We start from the raw sequence: 22,041 nt of genomic DNA, 5'->3' as shown, positions 1-22,041 counted from the left end.
CCTGTCTTCACTCTGGAAGAGCAAGTCACTTTCTCTTTCTTGGGGCCTAGAAAGCTAAAGGCACTAAATACGGGACAATTGTACAGTATTTGTATGGCTGGTAATGGTATGGTATTCAGCTCCATTCTAAGCCATCGGCTCCCTTGTTGATGTGACTTAGGGAAGATGGCAGTGAGAAGTGGGACAAAGTGAGTCGTTTAAACAGGGACCAGAAATGCCAACCCGATGTTGTGTGGCTGGGTCTCATGTGACACAGGGAATCACCCGTCAGCTCCTTGCAGGATTGCTGTGTGGGGCACCTGGGAAGGGCTTGGTTTTCATGGAGCTGGTACTCAGCGTGTTGAAGGTGGTGATCACACTAGATGGGTGGTTAGTGCTCATACTTGGCCGGTGTGCTTGGCAAGGAGCGCTCTGAGCTGAGCTGCAGGTGGCCGGAAATCCTGCCTGGGAAATGAGTATCGGAAAACCCTGCCTCCACATTTGTTCAGGGCCAGATAAAACGCTCAGTATTGTGGTGCCTAGACGCGTGCCTCTGATTCCCAGTGTACCCTTTTGGATGTCTGTTAGAATGTTCTTTTGATACCACGTTGGTGAAATTTTTTTGATTGAAATGCAGAGCTCAATGGCATTAGCTCTTTATTAGTTTGCTGAGGCTGCCATAGCAAAGTAACGGCTGAGTAACAACAGGAATTTATTTTCTTTCAGTTCTGGAGGCTAGAAGTCCACGGTCAATCAAGGTGTCAGCAAGGTGGGCTCCTTCTGAGGGCTGTCACCTGGCTCTCACCTAACTTCTGGTGTTTTGCTGGCATTTTTGGCATTCCTTGGCTTGAGGAAGCATCACTCCAGTATTCATCTGGTGCTCTGCTGGTGCACTGTCTGTGCCCAAATCTCCACCTTTTAAAAATAAGCACACTAGCCATATTGAATTAGGGGTCCACCCTACTCCAGTACGGGCTCATTTTAAGTAATTACATCTCCAATGATTCTTTTCAAATAAGGTCACATTCTTAGTACCCGTGGCCTGAACTTCAACATGAATTGGGGGATGGGGAGGGGGCACACTTCAACCCATAATAGCCCCTTTCTTAAGTAAGGCAGTTTCGCTGATGAAAACATGGAGGAGAAATAATGAAACGCTCATAACCAAAGTGTCGGAGGGCTAACCAGAAATTGCTCCCAGGGGCTGAGGCTGGGATAGGAAAGCAACTGACATATGCTGGGTTGCAACCCAAATATCAGCTGGATATCTGTGTGTCCACACTGATGTACCAGCACATAAGTTATTGGATAAATGGGTGTAGAGACAGATTTCCCACATAGGACCATTTCTGGTGATTTATGCAGGTGGTTCTCCACTCCCGCGGTTGGAGCTTAGCTCCCCTTCTGCACAGTGGCTGCATGAAATGACTCATTTCCAAAGAGTAGACGATGGGAAAAAAGAAGGTTTGTCATGGGAAAATCGGGCACACACTACCTAGGCCAGGTGATCAGAGCTAACGTCCGTCATGTGAGGTTGACAGCAGGTACCTTTGATAGGACGTCCTGATAGGGACACTTCAGCCCTGTTGTCTTCCTCCCCCTAGTCCATCACCCCAGTCTACTCAGCGGAAGAACATTACACAGTAGTTTTGTGCTTAAGGAGGGCCATTCAACAGAACGCCTGACCAGCACTCCTCAGAGCTGGCAATGTCATCAAACACAGGGACCGCCTCCGAAACTGCCGCAGACCAGAGCAGGCTGGGGGGACGTGGGTCACGCGCAGGGTGCAGTTTGGTCAATACTAATGTGCCATCGTTGGTTCCTCAGTAGTGACAAATGTATCATAGTAGCATAAGGTGGTAGCAGTGGGGGAACTGAGCGAAGGGTATGTGGGAACGACCCCTGCTCTCTTCGTAACTTTTCTGTTAAAGAAAAAACGGTCCCCAACACACAGACCACTAGAGTTTGTTGGTTTTATCAACTTTAAATACCCAAGTTATTTTTGGTGTAATGAAACGTAAAATCATCACGTCACCGAGCGGTGGCCTGGCCTCCTTTGGTGTCTGTCTCTGTCGTTGGTACAATAGGTTTGAAGAGCTCACGCTCAGCCACGCTTGCCTCCTTTCACCCAGTTCTCTGTAGGATCGGCTGAGCTGTGTGAGGGCCACCATTGTTATTTGGGTGTGAGGGTTCTTTGGAACTTTATTTTTGTGAAATGACACTCAGTTCTGCTTTGTAGGGTTCCCATGGCCGCGCTCAGGGAACTCGGGCCGAGTCAGTTTTCTTTGGGACTCCAAACCTTTGCCGGTGTGGCCCTCAGACTTAGGAAAGAGGAGGGGTGGTGGCATATTTGGGTTTCTTGCCCACCCCCCTTTAGAAAAGTCCTGTTGTCTGTTCTAATGGTTATCTTGCATGTACCCCTCTTTCCTAGATGTGGATTTCTCATTAAACTGTATGCACATTTTAATACTTTTGATATAGCTCTTGCCACATGCCTTCTGATTTTTACACTCTGTTCCAATCTATATTCCCACCACCTTTCTAGGAAATTCACATTTTCTAATCTTTCTCCATGTCTGATGGTTAAATAAGCAGTCGCCCAATGGGTAACTCCAACTTTTGTGAATTTGATACTTTATAGGAGGGGCATTTAAACTTTACAGTATTAAATTAACACCCTATAAATGGCAGGTATCTGCTAACAATGTTTATGACAACAGATTGTTTTCCGAAGCTATAAATGTCGATCTTACGTGATATACTCTGTGGTATAGGCACCAATCCCAGATCAGCTTACAGAAGTCCTCAGCAGGTAAGAGCTTTGGCTAAAGGAGTGACCTGGTTGTGGCAGATGGGGGTGTGGATTAGGAGGAAGGAGAGGAGGGTGAGGTGTGTGGGGAGCTCATCCGTTTAGACAATTAGACGATTAGAAAATCCTCAGAATGTTAAGCTTGTTAATTCACCCACTGAAATGCTGGATTTGCACACGGCAAGGAATTGGTTGCTTGGATAGCATCCAGTAATTTTGTAACTTATGAGACATCTTTCATTGCAGTTACTTGAGGTGGTGTGCATTGGTAGTCGCCAGAAGAATGGCGGAGCCACAGGGGAGTTCGTGCTGACTCGTGTCCGGGGGGTTTAGTTGTTAGATTGCTGTGTTTTCCTTCAGTCGGGCGGAAAGAAGGAACGTGAGAGTTTAGACCAGTTGCCTCATTATTCCACTCCTTGTATTTACCTGTAAGCAACAGATTGGGTGGAAACTATAAGTAGTTTTTTTAAATGCTCCTCATGGTCGGTACACTTAATTTGTGTAGGTTTATTTGAAAAGGGTGAGGTATTAGTACTTTGGAGTACGCTTCCTCTGCAACTTTTTGCTTAGAGTCATTTTTAAGAGAATGTTAACTTTCTAACACTCATATGAAGTTGCATAGCGTGTGCCCAGTATGGAGAGGGAAGTGCTAGACTGATGTGGTAAAATGGGTGTGGGGTTGAATGACAAGATTTTATAGGAAGAACTTATAAATATAAACTGAATTTCGTTAAAAAATTGGAGGAAACAGATAATGGAAAAGGCTTAAAATTGTCAGGGGGGGTCACTCACATATAACAAAGAATGTCATTTATAATATGAGCTTTAAAAACCCATTAGTTGGCTATAATTTTATTTGCATATCAATTTGTTATCTATTGACTTCCATTATATTTTCTGAGTTGGTCTCAGAGTAGTTTTGATCCCAGCATTTTGCCATCACTGCGCTGTCCATTGTTACATTTCATTCTTATTTAATCCTACATTATTTTATGTAAATGGAAACTGCCCCAGTTAATCTCTGAGCACTGTGTACTAGGCATATCGCATGAATATTGTGCCCAGTCATCCAATTTTATTGTTTTCACATTCACTTTGAAAGTTGAGTGTTTAAGCAGCTGGGCTGACTGTATCTTTTTGACTCAGGTGCTGGTTGAAACTCATGGCTGAGAGTCACGTGGGTGGACTTTTCGTCCTCTGAACTCCTGTGGTTCCTGGTTTGTGCAGTAATAGCAGAAGTGTGAGGTTCTCTTCTAGTCTACTACCCATGGATTTCTGTTGCTGACTCCTGAGATGATGGATAACAAGGAAGTTCTGTGTGCTAATCCCTGGTTAGAAAGCTGAAGTGGTGATGGACTCCGTAGGAGTCTGGGCTCTTTGCCAACGTGCCTCCTCTGTATTTGCTTCTCCGAAGAGCCGGCAGAGGACCTGGCAGAGTCCTGATCAGAGCCTTTTAGGTGTTGTTGGGGGCGGTGGGGGGGGGGGGTGGCGAATGGCCGCTGGATGGGGCTGGTGGGCATTCTGTATCAAACTCTTCCCCTTCCCAGAGGGGGATGAAATCGATCTCTATGTCAGAAATATGAAAGAACCGTCAAAAATTGCGTAAAATGAACAATGTGCAATGCGAAAACAACAAGGCAGTTGTTTTGTGTTGTGCAGTGGTGTAAAATAGGCCAATTTTTCGTCACAACAGAAAATAAAAACTTACGCTGCCATGTTTAAGCTTCTCGTTACACTAAGTGCTTCTGGATTTTAGAGATTAAAATGATGGGGGGTGTTAAGGAGTAGAGGTGTAATATAATTAGATTGGGCAGTGGAATCCATCATTCATAAGAGATTTGAGGAAGATAGAATGAGGTAATTTCCTCAGCAGTGAAAAAGGTCAGTATTTGAACAAGTGATGTGGTGGCCAGTGATTCCCACTTCCTGTGTGGATCAGACCTCACCGGGCAGTTCCATCCAGGTGGGAGGGGACACTCTGACGTCTGACATGAGGAAGGCAGACAGGCTGGTTAGGGGACCTGTGTTACTTACTGCTGAGGAGCTGGGAATGTGTGACTTTGGAGAGCATCAGAAGGCAGCATGCTAGGAGAGATTTGGGTCAGATGGGTAGACATCGTAGTATAGAAAGAAAGGTCTGGGCTTGAATGAAGTCTCTCTGAGAACAGCGTCCGATTCTGTACCAGGTACTAACAGGAGCTGGGTAAATGTTTGGGCTGATGGGTGAGTGAGCTGCCCACTCGGAGGCCGATCAAGGCTGGTCAGCCAGCTGCCAAGAGCCTTCGAAGAGATTGGACGTTTGCAGGGAGAACTTCAAGGTAATCCCTTCCAAACTCTTGAATGTTGTGAGTCAGTTGAGTTGTAAGGACAGTAGAGTGATGAGCTGTCATTCTGTACACGGGGTTTGTCACTCTCCAAGCTCACGGTGTAGGTTGAGACAAACAGGGAAAACATGCTCGGCTTTGTTACTGAGAAATGAAAGGTCAGGTTCTTCTCTTGAAATTGCTGAGTCCAGATTTCAAGACGCTGATGGGACTAATTTAGTTACTCCTCACTCCATGTCATCCAAGCGTTTTGGTTCATGCCCTGTAATTACCTCCCTTGTTTTAGTGACACTTCTTTGCATTTCCTTCCACGGGAATACAATGATCACTGCAGTGTTTTGCCAAGCAGAAGATCATTTCCAAAAGCCGTCCGGCAGGTCCTCTAGGCCTTCCCCCTATTGCTCACCCGCCGAGTTACGCACCTACCCTGTGTGTACATCTCCATGGGGGAGCCACACTGGTGTCCTTGTTCTGTGGGATCCCGTGTTATTGGCGAGAGTGTCTGATCACATTTTTAACCTTTTTCCTTTCATGAGGCTCACGTCGCACCATTTGTTTGCACCATCTCTGAGGCTCTGCCATGTCTGTGGAAGCTGCAGAAAGGGTGTGAACGTCCTCAGAAATCCCACATTAATCGCTAACTTTTGATGTTTAAGTCATCTGGAGGAAACATCCATAAATCATTTAGATGCCTTTTTTAGGTCCTTTTTTTTTTTTCTTTTCTTTTTTAGATTGAGCTGCTTAATCACAGTAGTCCAAGTTGAGACATGTTCGCTTTGTGTTTATCTACTTTCAAATGGAAAGTTTTGGTCGAAGTCTGTTTACCAGTTTGTTCTTTCCACCCATTTCTCTCTAACAAACTTAGTGCCCCTCACCCAACCCACACACACTTGCCATCTAGTTTGGCAAGAATAAAGATGAATGGAAAAAAATACACTCAGAGGAAAATAACTAAAGAATTTTAGCAGCTTTCTCTGCCTCCTTCCCTCTCTTCCTCCTTTTCTTCCTCCTCTCTCCCTCTTCCCTCTGCAACTGTGGGCTTCTGAATGAAAAAAAAATTTTTTTAACTATAAGGAGAGCAGAGCTTCTTAGGATTCTTCTGAGTTACAAATTGACACATACTCCTTTTCTGCTGATAGAGAAATTGAGGCACATAGAGATATTCCAACCCTCCCAGTCCTCTCCGCCTCCCCCCCCCCACACCCCTTTTAAATTGTCCAGTGCAGTTGCCCACTGGAGGTGGGTGTTCTGGCCTTTGCAATGAGTCCCTCGGGCCTGCAGGCCCCTGCCCAGCCTGTGTCCACCTGTATGAGCTGTGGAAGGCCCTGGCTGCCCCTGCAGCTGGGCAGATGAACACGTATAGCAGCTGTGAGGTCCTCAGGAGGAAAAGGACTTGAAGTCTGGGGACACAGTAAGGATGCAGAAAAGTCAAAAAGATCAAAGGATCTCAAGCTGGCTTCCCCAGCACCCCCCATCCCTTGTCTGTGAGAATCCTGCCCTTTGGGGGACCTGAAGTCAGACCAAATGCTCTATCCTGCTTCTGTCTCTGAGTGACTTTGTTGTCCTTGGACTCGTCCTTGCGCCTCCCTGGGCCTCAGCCCTTCCTGTGTAACAGGGTTCAGGATGGATGGAACAAGACATGAGAACCCCACACTCGACAGCACAGACTAGGACTGGAGGGTCCCCAGGCTCCCTCCCAGCTCCTGCAGGTCACCCACCATCCAACCAGGCCCCAGGCAAAGCTCAGCAAGTCTCTGAAAGATCCACAGGTGGGAACTTGGCCTGGGTCACTTACTAGCTGTGTGACTTTGGACGAGTTACCCGAACTCTCGGAGCCTCTGTTTTTCATTGTATTGTGGCATTAAATTAAGTGAAAGGATGTACCAGTTCCTCAGCACTGTGCCTGGCCCACAGAAAGTCACTGCATTTTAATCTTTCTCTACAGTCGCCAGACTTTGTTTTGATAATTAAACAGTTTTAATTTTGCAGACGCCGCATACCAACTTGGCCTTTGTATATAGGTTTGCATTGTAAGGTATCTTTTTATACTTCATATTCTGTAGTTTCTACAAGATTTAAGATCTGTGAAAATCAGGACTCTGAGTTCTCAGGGCCTTCCGCTTTAAACACAAACTGCGTACAGGTGATATTTATTAACGATTCCTCCTAGCAAGCATAGCACAGATTCTGAAAATGGTGCCAAAACATTTCCTTCCACTTGCTCAGGGATAGGCTACCCCTCTCCCCTTCACTGTCCCAAGATAGGGGACGTATGGAGGGGGAGGGAGAAGCCCTGCTCTCTGTCCCTTGCCTCTGAAGATGCTTGAGCGATTTTGCAGTGTTGGTGTTTCTGGCCATGCCCATCCTTTGCCATCTGTCTGCCAAGGCCCTGCTGTACCTCTGGGCATCACAAATTTGGACCGGGTCATTCTTGAAGCCTGAGAGACCCATCACGCTACCCTGGGATGGAAAGGTTATAAATTCCAGGCTGTTGACTCCAAGGCACCAAATACTGTCAGAGGACTAAACATTTTGCAGCTGTCGTAGAAGATGCAAATGTGCTTAAGGTGGAGCTGGCCAGCCTCGCTCCCGCGTTGTCGCCCCCACTCTTCCTTTGAAAAGAAGCCTCCCTCTGCTTCTTACTGAAAAGAAGCGTCCTCCTTACACTTACTGCACAGCAGCGCACTTGAAAGGTAAGGCACTGGCTCTGCCTGCCCTGATGGTAATGGGAAAAGTTGCCACTACAGGCTGGCCCCAGCAGTCAGTTGGGTTCGTTCTCCAGCAGACACATAATCCGCGTTTAAATCTCTTGGCAGTCAGTCATTAGTCCCCCCCCCCCCCCCTACACTCTTTTCTTCTTTGATGAGAACAAAGCCTGTCTCCTCCCTGCTTTGCATCTTGCTTCTTCCTCTCTCCCAGGAAATCCCTGTCTCACTTTCATCCCTGAAGAAGAAAGTCACCTAAATGTTATCCTTCCCTACCTGCTAAAAGATGAAGCTCTCCATTCTTTGTACTCTAACATCCGTGCTCAGAACTCACAAATATGCGGTGGCCCGGGTCCTGGGCTCTGCCGAAGGTATTCAAGCGATAATGCCGGGGCCCTGCTAGCAGAGGACCCCTCGCTCGGCGGCTCCTCCTCCCAGCTCTTTCAGGGGCCGTTCTCGAGAAAGGAAGGATTGGTCATATGGTAACTCCAGTGGAATTTTATTCTTATTAAAGCCCTTTGAAGCTCCCTCCTTCTAACACCACCCCCTCTTACCCTCACCTCTTAGATGTAGCGTATTCTATTATCAGGATTGTTGAAGTCAAAGTTATAGAAAAAGCAACCTGAATTGCTGTGAAACAAGTCTTTGATTCAGAGTCAAACAAAAATCCATTTCTACCCAATATTCTAGACTTCTAAGAAATAAACTATGAATGTAAGCTTTTTAGCACCATAGGAGTATGAAGAATTTTAAATTTAGTGAATTTCCCCTGCTTTGGACCCTAAACCCTTCTGGATTTGGGTTGGGAGGCAGCCAGCCAGCATTTATTGAACACCTAGTATGTGGTAGGCTTGGTATAACAGACGACACATACACGGTGTCTTCCTGCTTGTAAGAGCCTGTTGAAATTGATTTTATCACCGTTTGCATTTGAGAGAACTGGCTGAGCCGGGACCCGAGACAGCATGGTCTCGCTGCACTGACTCCAGAAACCGAGCTCTTCCTACGGTCGTCTGGCACCTTGGGGCCACTGTCTTCCGTGGAAATATCCTCCGGTATCTAATGGCTGAAGAGGGGAGCCTGGAAAAGGAAGGAGGGTGTGCCGCTTTTTAAAAGGCAGGTTTTGTAGCGTAATGAGGGTGGGACGAAAGGAGGTGGGACCATTCAGGAGACTGTCACCACAGATCCAGCCAGTGGCGGTGCGGGTGTGGAGCTGGGGCTGGAGAGGAGGGGACAAAGACAACTGGGGGGATCTCGGGGCCTGGTGGGGGAGGGGTGGGCGGGAAGCTGAGAGGGTCTGAGCAGCATAGATGGAGAAGTGTGCGCACGTGTGTAAAGGCGCACTTCCGTGTCAGACGAAGTAGAAAAGTAAATGCGGGGTGGGGAGAATCATACGATATTTTCTCCAACTTGGGATTTGAGTTGTGTGGTTTTGGAGATTATTTATACTGTTTAAAAAGAAAAAAGAAATCCAGAGTTTGCAATATTAAAGAGCTTGCCTTGTCCATGAAATTCACTCCTGCAGGTAATTAGGATTTTTCCTTTGTTTTCTCTAGGCTTGCTTAAACAGTCTGTCTTCCTTGGGAACCAGAGACCATACTTCCACTGTCTTTCTAGTCATTTCTGCGAGTAGTTTTTATTTATTTTGTAATGTCTGTGGGGGAAACTGACAAGGGCTTAACCAACTTCTGAGGTTGAGTGTGCTTTGTAGTCATTGTCGTTACAGCAATATATTTTGTTAACATTCCTTAAAAAAAAAACAACTTTCTAACCACTGTCCTGAACCTCCAATATATACACACTCAGTTAAATATTTGTGAAATAAAAATGAATAAATGTAATAAGCATCCTTTATTTAGATGTTGACGTCACAAAATGGATTAAAGACACAAGTGTTTGTTAAGGAAGAAGCAGTGAAGGTTCCAGAATATACCTGTCTGATTCTCATTGACCCAAATGGACGACAACTCAGCTCTTAGTAAGTAACTTTTCAGACGGTGCTCTGAAGTTGCATATTGACTGTGGCAGGACTTAGGTTGGAGCCTCTGGCGATTAGCACCTCTGGCCATTTGGGTCTGTATGCGCCAAGTTGAATGGACTGTTGGTTGGCAAAATGCAACATGCGAGGCTGTTTGCAATAGGCTAAAAAGGTGTAGGAAAGATATTAAATTTGAGAGAATCAACTGAAATTTATATGCTAGACCACTGAGTTGATTTGCAGTCAGTCAGTCTTAGAAAATTTGGTTTTAACGAAGTCTGTAGATCATCATCAAGGGACAAATGGTAGGGTATCAGAATCACTTAGGGGGGCTTGTAAAAATCATACATGATGTTGATGGAGCAGACTGTCCATTGGAGGGGGACTTCCCATTCAATTTGCTGTGAACCTAACACTTCTTCCAAACTCCTTCAAAATAATCTGTTGTTTTCTTTTAAATTATATTAACTTTAAATTTCTATGTCAAGTCATATATATGTATTTATCATGTATACATGTAGTCAGATATATATGTAAAATCACTGCCTTACTTCAGCCACGGCTGTTGTGGTGGGCGTGGGGGTGTTTGCCTCTCTCTGTACTGTGCAACAGGAAGTCCACGTTGAGAAGTGCTGTCCTGTAGCATAGAACATTGGAGCAGAAAAAACCCTAAAATTACCCTGTGTCGTGTTCCGCGTATGGGTACTACAGTGAGCAGTTTGCAGAGACCTTAAGACTGCTTTTGAGTATGCGTGAAGTCTTCCATGGTCCGGAAGTTTGGGAAATGCAGCCCATTAACTTCTTTGTAGTGAGCTAATTCAGCTGTTTTGCACATTTTATTAAAGGCACTTTGGTGGGGGGGGTGGGAGGGAGCACACACTTATCAACATATTCCAAGGAAGACCAATTTGGGAAAAAGTAATCGAAAATAGGGTGTTTCAAAGTGTCAGTTGCCACTTGCTAAGGGGCTGTGAAGTCAATTAGGGGTTGCAACTGACTTTTTTTTTTCTTTTATGAACTCAGTCATAATGCAAAGTCTATTTCTTTCTGTAGACGACGGCCCCCAGTTTGGAGAACGCTGGGCTAATTCAGGTTCACGCTTTTGTAAGTGAAAATACCGACAGGAGTCTCAGGGTCGCATGGGGAGTCAGTGACAGAGGGTCTGAGTCTATGCTCTCTTTAACCTGCACAGTTGCCCTGCCAAGTTCATAAACCGCCCTCACAGTCAAAAAGCAGCGCCGCTGGAAGCTGATGCACGGACGGACAAGCACCTGTGGTTGATACGTGCAACAGAGTTTCGTTCAGCCCTCACAAGAAGGGATGCACTTCTAACACAGGCTGCAACACGGACGCGCCTCGGAGACATTGTGCTAAGTGACATCAGCCACATCCACAAGGGACAGATAGTACTGATGTGACTCCACGTACGTGAGGTTCCTCGAGTAGAGACAGAAAGTCGGTTAAAGGTTACCAGGGACTGAGGCAAGAGGAGAACCGGGAGTTTGTGTTTATTCAATGGGCACAAAGTTTCTGTTTGGAATGACTAAAAAGTTCTGGAAATAGATGGTGGTGATGGGTTGCCCAATATGTGAATATACTTGGTGCCACCGGATTGTGCACTTAAAAAATGGCCAAAATGGCAAATTTAGATGACGTGTATTTTATCACATAATTTTTTTTAAAATCCAGGCACAGAAGAACAATACATATAAAAAAGCAACATGGTGGTTTTTTATATTTACTTATTCATAACACTGTGTTCTTTGTGTGTGTGTGTGTGTATTTACATGTTTATGTGTAACACAGTTTCTTTTAGACAGACCTTGATCTCCGTTCTAACATCCATTCATGCCTTCGAACCTTCCCCCGTGTGGGCTGGGCCCCGGCGCTGAGCATTCTGAGGCCCACAAACAGGATCCCTGCCCCTAGGGGTCCTTGAGTAGAGTGTGGTCATAGTGTGGCCTTGATCCCAGAGTCCCTGGCGGGCGCTGGCCCCGACATTCCCACAGGTGATACACGTGACCTTTCCTGTGCTAATCGCTCTGATTTTCCGGCATTTGCAGCATTTGGATAAACCCACAACTTGCGTTTGAAAGGGCAAGCGGGAATGTATTTCATGGTTTTCTCTTGGTTTCACCCTTTCATCAGTTGGTCTTTAGCCCTGACTGTAGACAAATAGCCTTTTTCTTGATTTACTCCCCTGCTTCTTCGCAACACCACTGGGCTCGGTGTCAATAGCAATTTAAGTGCAATGCTGCCGCCCACAAGGCGGTTGCAGTGTTCCCTCTGTCCCCATTCCCTGCGCTTGCTTCACATGTTTGGGTATGAGAATCACAGGGATCTGGTGAACCAGAAAAGAGGCAGGGGTGGCTGGATGGCGGCAAATGGGCGCGTGTTTCTTCCTTGGAGCTGACTGAGGTTTTTCAAACTCCTGATGCTGGGCAATTTCTGCCCATAAAAGTCGCAGCAGATGGGAGTCTCCTGTTGCGCTGTCTGAGGACTCGGGGGGTTTCTCACCGTCAGGCAAGGCACCCTTCGGCTTCTGGTCCCTGCACAGGTGTTGACAGACAGCAGGGCTGTGCCTGCAGCTGCCCCGCAGGCATCTCTGTGGCCCTCGCGTCGCGTCTGCAATAAAGGGAACCAGGAGAAAATGTCTCTAACCCAACCAGGGAAGGTATTTCACTTGGTTTACTGGGAGCTAAAGAAGTGCTTCAGAAATAGTTTATTTTGATGTCACATTGGAATTTGCCACAAAGGAGGAGGAGGCAGGGTGGCTGCTACAATCTTCCAGGATTGGGGCAACACATCATAACACTGCCCTCAAAAACTTCTAGCATAGCCTTGCGAGTTTGAAGGCTCACTCAGCCCCGTTATCGTGGGGGGCTGTCCTGTGCATGGCGGCGTGCTTAGCATCATCCCTGGCCTCCTTCCCCCCCATGCCAAGGCGCCCCCTCACCAGTGATGACCAAAATCGTCTCCAGATGTCATTAGATGTTTCCCGAAGGGGCAAAGTCACCCCTGGCTGAGAACAGCAGGCAAGCCCCAGATGCCTGCTGCCGCGTTCTGAGTTTTCGGCCTTGAGGACTTTGTCAGTTGTTGTTCTGGAAATAAGTAATGGGTAAAGGCTTGGGTTTTTCTTTTTGTTTGTTAGAGTTGAGTCCTACTTTATTAGCACAAAACTCAGATCTTTAACGTGTGTGTAAAGTGTCACCAAGTGGGAACAGTGAACACCTCATCCTGGTGTCCGAGTGGCCCCCAGTACGAATGCCGCAGGCATGTCCTGTGATGGGTGTTCAGTTATGAGTTCAGGTTTCGGGTGTCTATAGGTTTGTGTTGTGGTGGAGGTCTGGGGCCCTTCTCATTTCTTCTGCGTTGCCGCTTCTCCCAGGTGCTGGGGTTCTGCGTGGCTATTGAAAGAACAGGAACCAGCCAGCCGAAGCGGCATCGGCAGCACCTAAGGCCCCCTGTCCCTTTCAGTGTCTGTGCCACTCACATGGCTGAATGCCGCGAGCAGGTTGTTCAGTTCCCCTCCTCGTATCATTCTCTCCCTCCGCTAAACAGAGGGTGAGATGCACCCTCATCTTACTCAGTGGCCGCGATGTGGCCAGTTCATCTGTGGAGCTTACTTCACGGAATGCTGTCAGCTGTTTGAGGCCGTGGCATTCCTGTGGTTCGATTACCTCTTCCAGAGCCCCAGGTGGGTCGCCACGTTTTATTTCCTCAAAAGCACATTTGCTGTTTTCCTCCCCAAGGCAGGATTCACTGGAGTTGTTTCTTTATTCATTCCTCCAATGTTGCTGAAGCTCCCGCGTGCCATGTTTTGTGCAAGTCACTTGGGACATTCAGATGACTAAGCCAGGTTTCCTGTCACACTCTAGTTAGAAAGACAGGTTTGTAAATTATAATATGAGAATTGTTTTCTGTTGCATCTACAAAATGCTATGGTGTGACCCTCCTGCCCACTTAGAAACTCTTCTTAAGCGCTGAGGAACTGGAGTGGCAAGGACGAGTTTGGAAGACATCACATAAGTTGTGTCCCGCAGGGGGCACTGCTCTGGGAGTCTGCAAACCTGGGTTTGTTTTTCGGCACTGGCCCCGAGTAGCTGTGCGCTCTTTGCCAGTAGCTTCACCCTCCGGGCCTCCTTCCTAGGTTAGGGACGTGATGTGCATGGGCTGGTGCATCCCTGATAGCTCCTCTGACTCCTGCAGCCTATGCTTATGCAATAATAATTATGTGGTAATTTTTCAATGCTATTATAATATGTTTAGAGCTAGAAACCTCACAATGAGCCAGTCTTTGTGCAGAGGATTTATTGCAAGTTTTTCAAATGGGTTCCCTGCTCACTTGTGCCTGGCGGGGCGTGGCGGGGGGGACTTGCATGATTCCGGTAAGGTCAGAGGCCCCACGACACCCCAAGTTCCCACGTAAGTAAGTAAACCAGGAGTCTGACGGCTTGAAACAGACATCTTGCCCTGAAGCTTCATAAGAAAAATAGCACCGCTAAACAGACCCATCAACTTCAGAAGGCCTGGGGCTTCTTTCCACAGGCCTTGTGAGTTGGGGTGTCTTTTACCAGTATCTTTCTATCCAGCTACAGAATTAATATGTAAACTCATTGGGTCAAGGTTACCCACTGCTTCCACCTGAAGCTGTAGGTAAGTTTGCTGTCCAGTTTAAACCTGTGACGCCCGTCCCTTCTGGGTCCTGTGCGCTCCACCTGCAGTGTGACAGGGCTGCAGCCACGGTCGTGACAAGGGACGCCGGTCAGGGGTACGAGCTGTAGTCATGCACAGGTCTCACAGCTATGGGAGAGAAATACTCAGAGCAGCCTTATCTTTCTCCAAGACACTTAGCCCGTTTGTTAACATTTCAGCTGTGGTCCAGCAGGTAAATCTCACCTTCTCCAGAAAAGCTGTAGAGTGATTTCCTGAATCTCCTGGAGGACACTGGGCAGCTGCTGCCTGGCACTGACCGTGGTCCTGTGTGATCACGTGCTCTTTCTCTTACAAGACCGTGATCATCGACAGCCGTGACAGGATTTAATCACCTGGAAAGGCCCCACGGCCCGGGTCCGGCTGTGTGTGTGCGCGCCTGCTAGATACGTGATGAATTCTGATGGAGCGAATGGGTGCATCCGGTATCGGACACTGAGAAGCACTCAATAAATAGTTGTAGAGTTGGGCCGAATCGGAAGCGCTTAAATATTTCACAGTGCCCCAGTCGTCCTACTGAACGCCACGCACTGCGGGTTAGAGAATAAGATGAAGCTGTGTGTGCACACTCAGGAGAGTGAGCGCTTACTGGGTAGCGCGAGGGCCGCGGCGCTTTTAGCTGTTTTTTAGCTCTGGGTCTTTTTTTTTAAGCATTGTTTACTATTTCTGGCCATTATGTACACTAATATAAAAGTTTAATTAGACCCTTTCTTTTCAATTAATTATTACAGCCCTGTTTGTTTGCTCTCTCGACAGAGCCTACATTATGGGAACAGGAGAGATCCATTTTCTATCACAAAAATCATTACTTTTGACCACAGTCCAGTGTGTTTGTGAGTGTGTGCACCCCTGTCGGTGGCTTCCCCAGGTGGTCGGAGGGTTGTGGGTTGGGAAATGGGCGAGTACTCAAGGAGCCTAGGAGGGAAGAGCCTTTGGAGCCAGGCGGGGGTTTGGTTTGCTCGCTGTCCTTCTCAGAGTAGCACGTGAAGCAGAGATAAAAATCTGTGCAACTCTTGGAGAATAAAAATGTTCACGTGTCTTACTCCTCATGGTTTAATCTTTTTTTAAGTTTCTAGAGTTGAACTTAGGTATAGAATCCACATAGGGTTCCGGCGAAGGAGAGGTCCTTTCTTTCACAGCCCCTATAAGAGTAAGGGGAATGTCCCAGGGAGGCAGGGACCTGCAGTCCTGTCTCTCTTTACCTCTGGGGCCCACGTAGTGGCTGGCGCATGGTAGGTGTTCCATAAGTGTTTGTTGAGTGAGAATCCATGACATAAATAGCTTGTTTTGTCTTTATCATTTTATCAGTGTTTTCTGGATTAAAGGCTCTCTGTGGCCATGTCTCTAAGTCTCCAGGAGTAGCACTGTGGATGGGGTGCTTTCCAGTATTGGGAGACACTCCCACACCCATCTCAGAGAGCTGCAGCTAGGATATCAAGGGCAGGGGGCTGGCCTGGTTCCCAAGAGGCACAGGGAATGCCCAGTGCAGCTCACACAGCCCCCAGGGACAGGGCATGAGCTTGGCGCAAAGCCACCCTGCCACTGCTCTGTGACATCAGGGCATAACCTCTTCTGTTGTCTGTTCACTGATCTTGTAAATCTGCACAAGTCCCCCCGACCATCCAGAGTGGGTGGGCGCATTAAACACAGTAGCAGGTGATGTTCTGTATACTGAACTACGCTTTAAATGTATCCACTTACAATCCCTTTACCTTTAGTGGTGTGTCGCTTTTATGGCTATGGTGGTTCTCCACTTTCCTCCGAACCAAGTGGTTTGCCTCTTACTCTTGCATGAAGTAGGGAAGATGGGAGAAGGGGTCCTGGTAACTTTGGTTCATTGGTGCTTTAAGGAGTCTTTGTTGTGGTGCAGAGCTGGCATATAACGCATCAGTGCAGGAAGGACTGTGTACTGGTGGTGTGTGTGGGGGGGAACAAGCCACCGAGAGCTCCAGAAGTACTGTCCAGTAGAACTCTGTGACGGGGGAAATGCTCTGCATCTGTGCTGTCCAGTGCACGGCCACTCACCACATGTGGCTACGGAGCACTTGAGATGCGGCCAGTCTGACTGAGGAGCTGAAGTTGAAGTCCGTTTGATTTTAATTCGAATGTACGTGACTAGCCCTTGGGACAGCGCGGCCCTGAGACCCGGTGAAGGCTCTGGGGCTGTCTCGGGCTGCATTTCCCGGGAGCTGGGAGAAGTACAGAATCTCAGACGTCACCCTGACCTACTGGATCAGAGCCTGCGTGTTAACAGGACTCCCAGGTGGTTTGCGTGCACACGGCCATCCTGAAACCCCGGATGGCCAGCGTTCGCACCGTTCAGTGTTCTCCGTGGGCTCCGTGCAGCTGGGGGGCCGGTGCAGGGTGGAACCTCGTAGCCCAGGCTCCCGACTGTCGCGTTTGTCTTCTCGGCGCCTCGCACACCTGCTGTGGTTTTCAGGGGTTGTGCACGTGGGTCTCTGCATCCCTACCCTTGAGACAGCAAAGAAAAAGTTCTCTAGCTTTTAGCTCAGGATTAAGTGCTATTCTGCTTCTTCCTCCTCCTAAATCCTTAATCTCTCTATTCCCAAGTTTTCTCCCCAAAAGGTTGCTCTCTGTGTATCCTCCCATTCATTCCACTATAACTTTGTTGTTACTTTCCTACTCCTTTGCCTTAAACTGATAAAGACATGAGTGTGCACGTACACACACACACACACACACACACACACACACACACTTTTTGGACGTTTTGAACCAGTGTTCAGTTTGTGGTTATCTTAATGCTTTCACTCTGGCTAGTGATAAATATTTCAAAAGGGTAAATGGCATTTTCTCTTCACGCGAAACTAGAGAACTATCTCCCGCCTCCTGAAAGTATTACTACTTTCTCTTCTGTAACGGTGCTTACTTAACCAATGGAAACACAGACCAACCTTCGCAGAGTTCTTTTACTTCACATCGGGCAGGCAGGCCACGCTGGCTAATGTGGGCGTGGCTCGGGGCTTGTGGATGGTAGCCCAAGCTGGGGATTTGATTCTGTGTTTATTTTCATGGAGACTTTTCATCTTGTGCCCTTTTGAGTCTTGAGTGGCTCGCAGACATCGTGTGATGATGTCTCTGTGCCAGATGTGGTCTATAGGGTGTCCATAGTAGGTTGTAGACCTTTAAGGCCTGCATCTGGGGATCTTCCATAGGGCCCCGCGAGGAAACGGAGGCAGCGGGCTAAAAGACACTACTACAGCAGGGTTCTGTGCCCCTGTCCTGCGCCCCTAAAACGAGCCACCAGTCACAGTGCCAGTCAGTGATGGGGCCAAGATTTGACCGCTGGCAGTTCAGTTCCAGGGTACACGCGAGTGTGCACGCCCCAGCACCATGCACCCGCCTTTGCTCTCTGCCAGGAGCGGGTTCACCCCATAGCTGCTGTGCTCGCTCCTCCCGATTGTCACTGCTGCAGCTTCTGGTCCCCTCACCCTTCAGGTCTTTTCTGAGATGGCGCCTTCCGCAGCTGCTCCGTCAGGGATAGTGCTCAGACACGCTTATGTGCTCACCTGCCACCTGTGCCCCCTGCCCCCTACACGTGCATTGGCGTCTTTCCCTATTCCCAGTGCTCTTCTTTAATTTTCCTGTGAGCCCTTAGTGCCACCTGCACCTTACATTTTTTTAAAAAAAGAGTTTGTTTATTTATTTATTTTTAGAGAGAGGGGAAGGGAGCGGGAGAGAGAGGGCGAGAAATGTCAATGTGCGAGAGAAACATCCATCAGTTGCCTCTCCGGTGCGCCCCGACTGGGGACTGAACCCTGAACCCAGGCATGTATTTTTGACTGAACCAAGGAATGAATGAGTGAGTGAGTGAGTGGCTCTGATCTGGGTAGCTGCTGTCACCTCCCACTTGGTCTGTGCTTTACATCTTTCCTGGTGTGCTCCCCACGACCGCCTGAGTGATCCCTCTGTGACTTCTGCCTGCCCCAACAGCTCCTTCCAGAGGCTTCCTTGTTTTCACGGCTCCTGACTGCCTCTCAGTCCCCTTCTCCTCTTACAGAATTTCCTTTATTCCTTTGACCAGGTCACACCACACTTCTTTTCTCTGTCCTTCCCTCTGAGACCCTGCAGGCCAGGGCCCTGTGTTCTCCTGGGGCCCGCACTTCGTCTGCCCAGCTCTCACACACCACAGCCGTCGCGTCCTCAATTGACTGGGAGTTTCCTGAGGGCAGGAAGGAGCTCTGTGTCACTCCCCTTCACCCATCCACCCTGCCCCCACCTTCAGGCTCAGTGCCCAGCCAGAGTAGGCACTTAACACCTGTGTGTTGGAGGGTGAATGAGGCCACGTAATTCTACGGGGAGATCCACACAGAATTTGTTGGAAGCAAGCCTCACTTCTCTAGAATTAAGTGTTTCTTTGGCACCATGAGGTCTTACTGTTCAAACTGGGAGATTTAAAGACAAAATGCTTCCTGCTAATTATTAGCAGTTGCCCTGTAAGAACAGAACCGCCATGGGGCCCTGAACCCTGGCACTCGGCCCCCCGTCCACCTGAGAGCGAAAGCTGAGGCAGCCACGGCCCTGGCACCCAATAGCCCTCAGATTACCCAAAGAGGATTGCAGTCTTGGGGCCAAAGGAGCAGGGAGTGGGGAAAAGGATTTGAAATGAGATTAAAGGACCTAAGAGCTCCTTGCTTTTGCTCCAGGAAATGCTGTGCCAGTTTTCTTCAAGACAGCAAGACAATCTCGTTTCAGGCCTGGAGCGGTAAATCAATGTCCCGGGGCTCTTCAGACACTTAAAACTTTGTTGGTCCACAGTTGTACTTATTAGGCTTCTTGTTTTAAAAAAAAAAGCAGGGGAGAAGAAAGGCAAAGATGGGGGGAAAAACAAAAAGAGCTCATAAAAGTTCTCTAAACAAGTAAAATTGAACGCACGGTCTATTAAGAGCATACAGACAGCCTCCCCTTACAGACCATCATACATGGTCCATGCCTGTTCAAGCCCAAGTCTAGGAAGTGAATGGGCCGTGTGATCAGAATGCAGTTTCTTTAGGTTGACCTCTGGACCCCAGCTCCCTCCATGTGAGATCATTCACAAAAACGCTGAGTTTGATTGGGGCTGAGTTAGAATCAAGCTGGAGTTCTCACTACCATTTGTAGCGGGTTTTATAGCCGTCATAACAATTCTCTTAATGCTTTAAAGTCTTTTTCACTTTTGATGCTTCCTGGAGGTATATTTCGTTTGGCTCTTGGCCCAGGTGCCTCTTTTAATCCTAAATCTTCGTTAGCGTCCTCTTCCTCACACTGTTGGCCTCTCTGCCTTCTCTGAGGTTTTTATTGATGTGACGTGGCTTTTTGCCAGTGGGAGAGTGAGCTTTCCTATTCCTGTTCCTCCGAGTAGGACAAGGGAGGCACCGGGGCTCTGTCTCACTGCTGATAATGCCTGAGGCCGCCCCTGGTGCGCGGGTAGGGGGTTAGCTGACTCACTGGGGTATGCGAGGGAAGACCACGTGGTCTGAAACTCACCCCTAAGTCTGTCAGGTCGATCCCACCCCAGCGAGGGGAGCAGTTGTAGATGATTCTGAAGAAAACATTGGACAAATTCTTTCTACCACAGAACCCCAAGTTAACATGAATTTTGGGAAACTGGGGACCCTGGTTACAAAATGTACTTACTGCCAGACCTTGTGTTTGAACGCCCATTGTTAAAAACGTTCGCTGAGTCTATGGGACTGTATTCTGCCACGTTTCTGTTAGAATATGCTGAATGAAGGTGGTGTGTTGGAGGACGCCCCGTTTTGCTTTTCTATGTCCAGTTTGTAATTATGTGGATGTAAAATGTGTGTGCATTCTCGAGGGGCCACAGAAAGTGATTGTTTTGAATAAATCCCCAATAGAAGCATCTGACTTGCCCCCTTAACAGTGAAATCATCTCTATCCTCTCATTCCCCTGATGCCTGCCAGTGTGTTTTATTTGAGGATGAGGGCCAGCAGCATATCAGTTAATTAAAGTTTTAATTGTGTTTGATTGTACAACAGACCCACTGTTTATTTACCTTAATGAAATGCAAAGTGTCACCTGCTTCTAGCTCACTGTCTTACTGGACAGCAAGGAGAGCAGAAGCAGTCCCCAGACCTGCTAGTCCTGCTTCGCCTGGTAGTTTGCATTTGCTGTTTGGTTTTGGTGTTATTTTCACAGCTGAAAATGGTGCTGATTTAGGCTTTGTTATCTGAACATTACTCACGAACTGCTCTAAAGTCTAACATTTGAGTACTTGTGTGTTGGATATAAAATATCACCTGTACTTGTCCTTCTGTGCAGAAAAGACTTAACAGAGCAGGCATGAGACTGTTCCCCTTAGAAAGTCCTGCTTGCAAGCTTGGCCCTTGGCTGGTAGTGCCGGGAGGCTTGGGTTGTGAAAGGTTTCCCATCATCCTCAGAACTGAGAGTAAGAATGGTTCACTCTGCATAGAGTTGAGGGGATCTGCAGAAGAAATCTGGAATTTGAAAATGCGCTAGACTGAGGGTGCCCCCCTGAGCAGTGACAGTCTCGGGCACTGACTCTCACTTGCCCCTTGGAGACAACACGTCACTTACTGTCACAACTCATTGCTGGAGGAGTGAAGCACGTCTCGTGTGACTGCACTGGGGGGGACTCTTGGAAGCTTGTGCCTGCTGTTCTCCCAACCTCACCCACGTGTGCTGATTGCACCGTGTGTCCCTTTGCTGAAATCAGTGATCGCCACGAACGTGTCTGTGCTATATGCTGAGTCCCGAGAGTTCTAGTGACTCCCTCCACCTGGGGATCTCAGCACACCTTCCAAACCCGTCCTGTCTCTCGCATCTTTTTCCTTTTTATTGAACTTATTGAGGTGACACTGGTTCACAAAATGTTCCAGGATTCAGGTGCACAATTCTACAACACATCATCTGGCCACCGCTCAAGTCAAGTCTTCATCCATTACCATCGAATTTTTCTATCTTGGCTGGTCTTTCCCTTGAACTCTGTATCTATAGTCAGAAATCTCAGAATTGTCTTTGATTCTTCCCTGGATTCTGCCATCAAATCCTGTTGATTTTGCCATGGAAGTGTCTTCAATCCAGCCTTCCTATAGCCCTTGCCACTGGCCTGGTCTGGGCGTGCACCACCTCAGCGTCCCTGTCTTGTTTCTCTGCCTCGACCCTCCACACCAGCCCATCTTTCTGTCACCTTAATCCAAAACCTAGGTTGAGTTACTGTTACTGATGAAATAAAACAAAACACAGACACCTCAGGTCGGCCTCCCAGGGCCCTGGTTGAGCCTCACCTGGCTGTGGCGTGCCAGAGTGGTTAGATCTGTGTTGTCGGCTCCACACCCACCTGCTCTGCCACAGGCAAGTTATAACCTCTCTCTAGTCAGTGCCCGTATCTGTTTCTGAGGATAAAAATAATACCATCTCTTAGGATTGAGTCAAGGATTAAATGAGTTCATGTTTAAAATCCTTAGAACCGTGCACGACACAGAAAAGGTGTTTGTTCAGTAACTCTTAGCTGTGCTTATTTTTTGTGATCATCTCTTGGTATTCTCCTA

General features: G+C 47.8%; 1 protein-coding gene across 8 annotated transcripts in view; it reads left to right on the top strand.

The window, feature by feature from the left end:
* FOXN3 (forkhead box N3) overlaps nt 1–22,041 on the top strand; it is a 348,864-nt gene that overhangs the window by 192,128 nt on the left and 134,695 nt on the right. The gene's annotated exons all lie outside the window — the stretch shown is intronic.

This window comes from Desmodus rotundus, chromosome 7, assembly GCF_022682495.2.
Source record: "Desmodus rotundus isolate HL8 chromosome 7, HLdesRot8A.1, whole genome shotgun sequence".
NCBI lineage: Eukaryota > Metazoa > Chordata > Mammalia > Chiroptera > Phyllostomidae > Desmodus > Desmodus rotundus.
Note: the sequence above shows the minus strand (reverse complement) of the source record. Positions and strands in the feature narration are given on the sequence as shown.